The sequence below is a fragment of the Acinonyx jubatus genome, chromosome A3 (genome assembly GCF_027475565.1).
Source record: "Acinonyx jubatus isolate Ajub_Pintada_27869175 chromosome A3, VMU_Ajub_asm_v1.0, whole genome shotgun sequence".
Lineage (NCBI taxonomy): Eukaryota > Metazoa > Chordata > Mammalia > Carnivora > Felidae > Acinonyx > Acinonyx jubatus.
This window is the reverse complement of record NC_069388.1, coordinates 22,715,630-22,723,833: the sequence shown is the minus strand read 5'-3', so window position 1 is coordinate 22,723,833 and position 8,204 is coordinate 22,715,630.

The following is an 8,204-nucleotide window of genomic DNA, read 5'->3' as shown; positions in this document are numbered from 1 at the left end:
TGTTCTGGGTTATGCTCTGCTGCTGTACTAGGGGATAGGGTTCATGAGAATAGTGACAAAGGCTTATTTCTTTCTCTAGAAGACTGAACCCCAGACCTGTCCCCTGTCAAGTTTTAGGGACAGAGCTCAGGCTTCCAAGTCAGACAGGCCTGGGGTCTAAGCTGGGTGACCTTGGGAGGTGGCCCACCTCTCTGAGCCACACTGTCATTCTCTGAACGGTTGGTACTCTGATCTCTTTGTCACTATCACTGTGAAGGTAACAGGCACTGGAGGTGGATATTAATATTAGGCTCAGTAGGCGTTCACTGAATGAGTAGACACCATTCTCTTCAGATTCAACTGACTTTGGGAGGCCTAGCTCTGGCTGTGGGCCATGGAGGCCACCATCCCTGCCATCTAGGACTTGATTGTCTAGAGATACAGTACATACAGTGGCCACTTGGTCACATGTGGCTATAGAGCACTTGAAATGTGGCTAGTGCTACTGAGGAACTGAATTTTTAATCTTATTTGGTTTGAATTACTTTAAAATTAAAAAAAAACCTTTTTAATGTTTATTTATTTTTGAGAGAGAGAGAGAGAGAGTGTACAAGTAGGGGAGGGGCAGAGAAAGAGGGAGACACAGAATCAAAGCAGGCTCCAAGCTCAGAGCTGTCAGCACAGAGCCCGATGTAGGGCTTGAACCCATGAGCCGTGAGATTATGACCTGAGCCGAAGTCAGATGTTTAACCGACTAAGCCACCCAGGCACCCCTGAATTAATTTAAAATGTAAAAAGCATACTCCAGGGCACCTGGGTGGCTCAGCTGGTTAAACCTCTGACTCTTGATTTTGGCCCAGGTCATGATCTCATGGTTCTTGAAATCAAGCCCTGTGTCACGCTCTGTGCTGCTTGGGATTCTCTCCCTCTCTCTCTGCCTCTTTCCCCCCATGCAGTCTCTCTCTCAAAATAAATACATAAACATTAAAAAATAGTTCTCATCACAAGAAAAAAGAAATAAAAAAAACAAGAATACTCCATTCAGTTATCAAAAAACTTCTACAAAAATTAGATTATTAGATTTGTGAATTTACTTTCAGTTGTAAAGGCTAAGGGAATCTAAGTATCCTCTGAAAATTTAGCATCAGAATTGGGATGTGCTCTAAATGTAAGATACATGCCAGATTTGGAAGCCTTAGTATGAAAAAAAGAATGTAAAATATCTCAATATTTTGTATATTGATTACATGTTGAAATGGATATATTGGGCTAAAGAAATATACTGTTAAAATTAATTTCACCCATTATTTGGTACTTCTTAAAATGCAGCTCCTGAAGATTTTATTTTTTTTAACATTTATTTACTTTTGAGAGAGACCATGAGAGAGCGTGTGTGCGTGTGTACACGAGCGAGGTAGGGGTAGAGAGAAAGGGAGACAGAAGATCCGAAGTGGGTTCTGTGCCAAGAGCAGAGCCCGATGTGGGGCTTGAACTCATGAGGAACTTGAACTCATGAACCATGAGATCATGACCTGAGCCAAAATCAGATGCTCAACTGACTGAGCTACCTAGGTGCTCCAGCTTCTGAAAATTAAAAAAAAATTTTTTTTAATATTTATTTTTGAGAGAGAGAGAGAGAGAGAGAGACAGCAATAGAGATAGAGACACAGATAGAGCACGAGCAGGGGAGAGGCAGAGAGAGACACACACACAGAATCCAAAGCAGGCTCCAGGCTCTGAGCTGTCAGCATAGACCCCAATGTGGGGCTCAAACCCACAAACTGTGAGATCATGGCCTGAGCTGAAGTCGGATGCTTAACTGACTGAGCCACCCAGGTGCCCCTGAAAATTTTAAATTACATATATAGCTTGCATTATATTGGTATCGTACAGTGCTGTTCTAGCCAGATTTGAGTTGAACATATTTGAATAAAAATAATACAAAACTATAAAGACTAGTTATTTGGGGTAGCTGTGTTGGGGGGTGAAGATCAGATATTACTCACTCACCTCCCCCACCCCCACTGCCTATATCTGGGCCATGCCCGGTGGTGGAATGTTACCCTGGATAACCCCAAAGCCTCAACAATAAGATTAAGACTTCTGAGGTCAAATGAAAAGCCTGCATCTATCTGGGTGGCCACACCATTCACTTGCTCTGGGTATGACCTTGGGCAAGTCACTTGACTGCTGAAATTTAGTCTGTCATCTGTCAATCTAGATTAACAGTGGGCTTCACCTCATTGACTGAGAGGATTACCTGAGATATAATCCAAGTGTAGGATTTAGCACTGTGCCTGGCATGTGTCAGTAGTCTGGTATCAGCTGTGGTTGTGGTTACTCGTTGTGGGGGTTGTTGATACTGCTGTGGTATCCATCAGCTTGAATTCTCTTGTTCTGTTTTTCTGAAGGGGACATGGGCCAGAGGGAAAGAAGTTAAAAGACCTTGACAGTGGATTTGGGTTGAGGACTGGGGTGAGGGTTGCTTTGTTGGTTACCTCAGGGAATTTCTTGCCTCTGAGGTAGCTCCTTGGATCTTCCCATTCTGTAAGTGATCAGGCAAAGATATGTGTTCATTTTTATTTTATTTTTTTTAATTAAAAAAATTTTTTTAATGTTTATTTATTTTTGAGAGAGTGAGAGCGCGCAAACGAGTGAGAATAAGCAGGGGAAGGAGCAAAGAGAGAGGGAGACACAGAATCCAAAGCAGTCTTCAGGATCTGAGCTATCAGCACAGAGCTCCACGTGGGGCTCGAACTCACAAACCGTGAGGTCATGACCTGAGTCAAAGTCAGACGTTTAACCAACTGAGCCACCCAGGTGCCCCCTATGTTCATTTTAAATGTTTATTTATTTATTTTGAGAGAGAGAGAGAGCAAGCAGGGGAGGGGCAGAGAGAAGGGGAGAGAGAATCCCAAGCAGGCTCCGTGCTGTCAGTGGGATGTGGGGCTCAATCTCATGAACTGTGAGACCATGACCTAAGCCGAAATCAAGAGTCAGATGCTTAACCGACTGGGACACCCAGACACCCCAATATATGCTCATTTTATAGATGAGGATGCCGAAGCCAGTTGAAGGGAAATGACCTGGCTAACTGGCCAGAGCCCAAATGCAGGACTTCTCAACCCTATTGTGCTAGTAGTGGAGCCAGCGTTAAGAGGCCACCTTTTGGGGTTTAGGAGCAGGGACTGATCTGGAGTCTGGAGCTTATGAGGAATGGTTATTAGTAGTCTCTTATAAGTGGGGATCTCCATGCCATTCAGTACAACCACCTCATTTTGAGTTGAAGGAACAGAGAACTGAGTGTGCGTAGATGTGTGTGTGACCTGCCTAGGATCACACAGCAGGTTGGTAGCCAAGCTGGATCTGTTTCTGTTTGTTTAGATCCAGCCCTCAGCTCAGCCTTGGCAGGATGATGGCCCTGCTTGTCAGCCCCCTCCTCTCCTTGCCCAGTCCCCAGAGAAGGCTTCTGAGAAAGAGGCTTTTGTTTTACCAGCTCCTTCTGGTTTCCTCTCAAGGTAGCTTCCCCACCCCCACCCCCCTCCTTCTGCCCAGATTTGCATTTGTCCCTGTTCCAGGTTTAAAGGGCTCTGAAATCTGAAGCTTCTCTATACACATCTACTCTCTAGATATCCACAGGGAAGGACATGGGCTTTTTCATCAAGGAGGCCTGAGTTCAAATACCTCTTCTACTGTTAATTTTCTCTGTGGCCTTGGTCAAGTCACTTGTAATATTTTAGTCTCAACCTTCTCATCTGAGAAGCAGGAATCAAAATGGTGCACACACGACCCAGTGGTTAAGAATGTGGGCTCTGGGTCTCACCCCTGCACTGGTTCACTGTAGGGTCTTCAGTGAATCATTCCACCTTTCTGGGTCTCAGCTTCCACATCTGTAAGTGGAGGCTGCTACCTCCGTGATCCTTGTGATACGGCACTGTGCTGAGCTTTTCACACAACATCTCACTGAACCCTCCTGTTAGCCCTGGAAGCAGACGCTATCTTGTTTCCCGAATGAGGAAACCAAGACTCAGAGAAGTGAAGCGACTGGCCCCAGGCCTCAGAACTAGAGGTGGAGCTGGAGTTCAAACCAGGTCTGTGTGACTGCAGAGCCCCGAGCTTCTACCCACTGTACCGCACTTTTCCCCAGGCACCCTTGCTACCTGGCCTCCTGTAGTTCACCCCAGTGAGTAGGAAAGCGGGTTGTCCGCTGCTGGGAGACTGATGTCACACCTGGAGTGAATGGTGTCCTGAGCCCCATGCTGGCCTCCAGAGCTGGATCAGAGAGCAGACAGTAGGGCTCACAGCTTTTGTTCCTGTTGGTCCACCCTCAACCTTCCTAGTCACCTGATTTTCGTGTTCTGTGTGAAGTGGAGCTATCTCATCCCACCTGGAGATTTACTGTTTTGAATCCAGTCCCTCCAATATTCCTGCCCCATTGGGTATGAGGCTGGGTCTGCAGTTGAGCCTTAAATAGTCTGTGAGCAAATTAGACCAGAACAGAATATTAATGCTAAAAGGAATGTAGGGACTATTGAGTCAAACCATATTTATTTTACAGCTGAGGAGACTGAGGCAAGGAGAGGCCAGGTTGAGAGAGCAATGGTTATGTTTTTTTCCTGGGTGCTGGAGACCATCAGGACTGACATAGAAGGAAGTGTCTGAGGGGTAGGCAGGCCTTTGCTCTCCCTTATCTCCCATGTCCAGTCCATCACCAAATTCTTTGGGTACCATCTCTTTTACTATTTTTTAATTAAAAAACTTTTTCAATGTTTATATATTTTTGAGAGACAGAGCACGGGTTGGGGAGGGGCAGAGAGAGGGGGAGATACAGAATCCAAAGCAGGCTTTAGGCTCCCAGCTGTCAGCACAGAGCCTGACGTGGGGCTCAAACTCCCAAATCATGAGATCATGACCTGAGCGGAAGTCGGATACTTAATCGACTGAGCCACCCAGGCTCCCCTTTTTATTTTTTTTATTTTTTATTTAAAAATTTTTTTTAACATTTATTTATTTTTGAGACAGAGAGAGACAGAGCATGAATGCGGGAGGGTCAGAGAGAGAGGGAGACACAGAATCTGAAACAGGTTCCAGGCTCCGAACTGTCAGCACAGAGCCCGACGCAGGGCTCGAACTCACGGACCACAAGATCATGACCTGAGCCGAAGTCGGCCGCTTAACCGACTGAGCCACCCAGGCGCCCCAAGGCTCCCCTTTTTAAAAATTGTTTAATGTTTATTTATTTTTGAGAGAGAGAGAGAGAGCGCACAGCGGGCAAAGGGCAGAGGGAGAGAGGGAGACACAGAATCTGAAGCAGGCTCTAGGTTCTGAGCTCTCAGCACAGAGCCTGATGCGGGGCTAGAACTCATGAACTGCGAGATCATGACTTGGGCCGCAGGTGGATGCTCAACTGACTGAGCTACCCGGACACCCCTGGGTAGCGCCTCTTAAGGATCTCTTGAATCCATCTACTTCTTTCTATCTCTACTGTGACCACCCCAGTCTGGGCCCTTGTCATAAGCTCCCTGGACAACCACAAGAACCCCTAATGCGTACACTGAGAGCTGCTCTTGCCTGTTTCCAGTCTGTTCTCTACCCTATGAATCAGTGATTTCCCACTGCTGTTACAATTAAGACTGAACTCTTTACCTCAGCCTCGGAGGCCCTTCATGGCCTGGCCCCTGCTGGCCGCTTCCACTTCAAAAGTGTTACTTTCCCTTTAGCTCTGCTGTGTAGTCACACAGGCCTTTCTGTTTAACAGGTTCAGCAACTTCCCCTAAGGTTCCTCAGAGAGCTAAATGACAGCCTCTCAGTTTCCAGCTCCTTGCTGGGTCTATGAACTTCGTTTGATTTCGGAGGAGCTAACGCTGTTTCCTCCTTCCAGGTGCCTGACTGACATCCTTCCCCTGGGGGAGCTGGTGTGGACGGAGGAGGGGTGAGTGTTACAAAGGCACAGCCTAATTCTCCTTCTTGCATTTAGGTTGGACATATTGGACTTCCAGGCCCTCAAGCTCTGTATTTTGATATGTTTAACTGCTGGGTTGTCATGAAGGTTTGTCTCGGCCACAGATTTTTGGTGGCTTTAAAAAGTGGGGCGGTGCTGAAGGTCCTCTGGTTTTGGCTTATTTTGAGGTAGGGACTAAAATGCATACTCATCAAACACCTCTGTGTTAGACAGTGTGCTTTGCCTATAGTGCCTATTTGCCTATATCCGTGATGGATGGCCTTGGACCTGGAAGTTGGATCTCCTGACCCTGCAGCCCTTGCTTTCTTTTGCATAACCACTCCCAGGTGTACACTAGATTCAGGACAGGTTGTTTTCATTCTGGTTATGCCACTGACTACTGAGTGACGGTGGGCAGCTACCTTTCTTTGTGTTGGCCTCAGGATCATATATATACTGTCAGGACATGGAGTGGAGGAAAACAACAAATGAGTTGTTTTCAAACTGTCCAGTAGGAACATCCTTTTTCAAATGAACCCCAAAGACTCTCAATGTGCAAAATAGCCAGAGGGGTTGTGGCATGGTTGAAGTGGGGGTAGGTGTGGGGGACTCTAATTGGCTGATTCCTCAGCCCCCAGCAGCCTCCAGATAATGACAGGGAACCCTTCCTTGGCGCTGCACGAGATGCTTTGCAAACCGCTGGCATGGGGTGTGTCGAAACCCCTTTCCAGCTCAGAGGTTCTGTGGCTCTGGCAGGGTGAGGGCATAGAGAGGGATCTGAGCCAATGAAGTTATACTGACTGGGAAATTGTGAAGTAATATGCAAATGTCATTGTGGGTTATTAGTAAGGCACATCTGCCAGCTCTGTGATGTTGTCATTCCAGAATCGTCTGGTTTTTGTTTTCGACTAGATTGGAGGCACTTCTGTACCCCTAGGGGACTCTCCACATGAGCGCGTTTGTGTGTGTGTGTGTGTGTGTGTGTGTGTATCTAGGGAGCAAGGGCTATGGGGACAAGGTGGGACTGAGCCAGCTGAGGCAGGTAGAATAAATGCCAAGCAGAGCTGGGAGCATGTTGCTCTGGGGGGTGGCGAGGGTGAGGGGTGGCTTTAGCTCTAGCTAAAAGGAGTGATTTGGCTCTTTCCTGCCAGCACATGGGCCCCACGGAGATTTCTGGGCAGGAAGCACTGGGAACAAGGAATCCTCTGTCCACAGTCACAGCACAGCCAGGACAGAGGAGGTGGATTAGGAGTTCCCAGGAGGGGGCCTGCTGGTCTTTCCTGGACATTTGGGCAAATGGGTAGGGAGAGGGGGAACTAAGGTATGTGTGTCGCGGGAGGTGTGGGCTTGGTAAGAGGAGATAGCAGTTGGTTCATACATTTATTCTACAAGTTCCTTGAGCTTCCTGTAAGCCCTCTGAGGAGCCAGACTCAGAAGCAGGCAACCCTGTAGGGGTTAGAGCCAAGAAAGATGACACTCTAGGTATTAACCGTCATCAGTTTACTGGAGGAGACAGGAAATGTGAGAAATGATAGATTTTCACAGGGAGTCTGATGCAGTGGAAATCATTTGGCCTGCAATCTGGAACTGGGCCTCAGTTTTCTCTTCTGTTAGAATGCGGATGGACACATCCGCCCTGGCTACTTATTAATGCTCTTCTGGGAATCAGAAGAGGGTATTTCAAACCTTTTGGGGCAGCAGAATCCCAGTATGTAAGCTTTTGTAGCAGAACTGCTGAGGTTGGCTTGGCAGCAGTTTATCCAGAATCTTGCGCCCTCCTTACTGCCCTTTGTTCCCTGGGTGTTTGGGAAGGTGCAGTTTCCCTTTGCAGATTCCTAAGGCTCTAGGAAGCAATGTCTAAAGACCCCTGGGTCAGGATTATTCTTGAGAACAAGCTTTGTAGACCGTCCCTTGCAGCCCAAATGATAGAGATTGTGCCAGGACGCACAGAAACAGTTGCAGTATTGCCTTATGCCTTGCCCTGCCCATGGCCAGCATAGACCTTATCTAGGTTATGGCCTGTATAATTGGGCATGGCTTTTTCATAAATAAAATGACAAAAACTCAAAGTGGTTTGAACCAGAGAAGGACTTTAATGGATCCTGGGGTTGTCCATGGAATTGAAAGATGAGGAATCGAGTGGACTCTCCATCTGTATCCTATCACTGCTATCTCTCCTCTTTGCCCTCATTAGGAACTATCCATCCACTACCCCAGCTTTGCAACCCAAACAGAAAAAAAGAACTATGTTTCTTCTAGGATCTATGTATTGATCCAAGGGAAG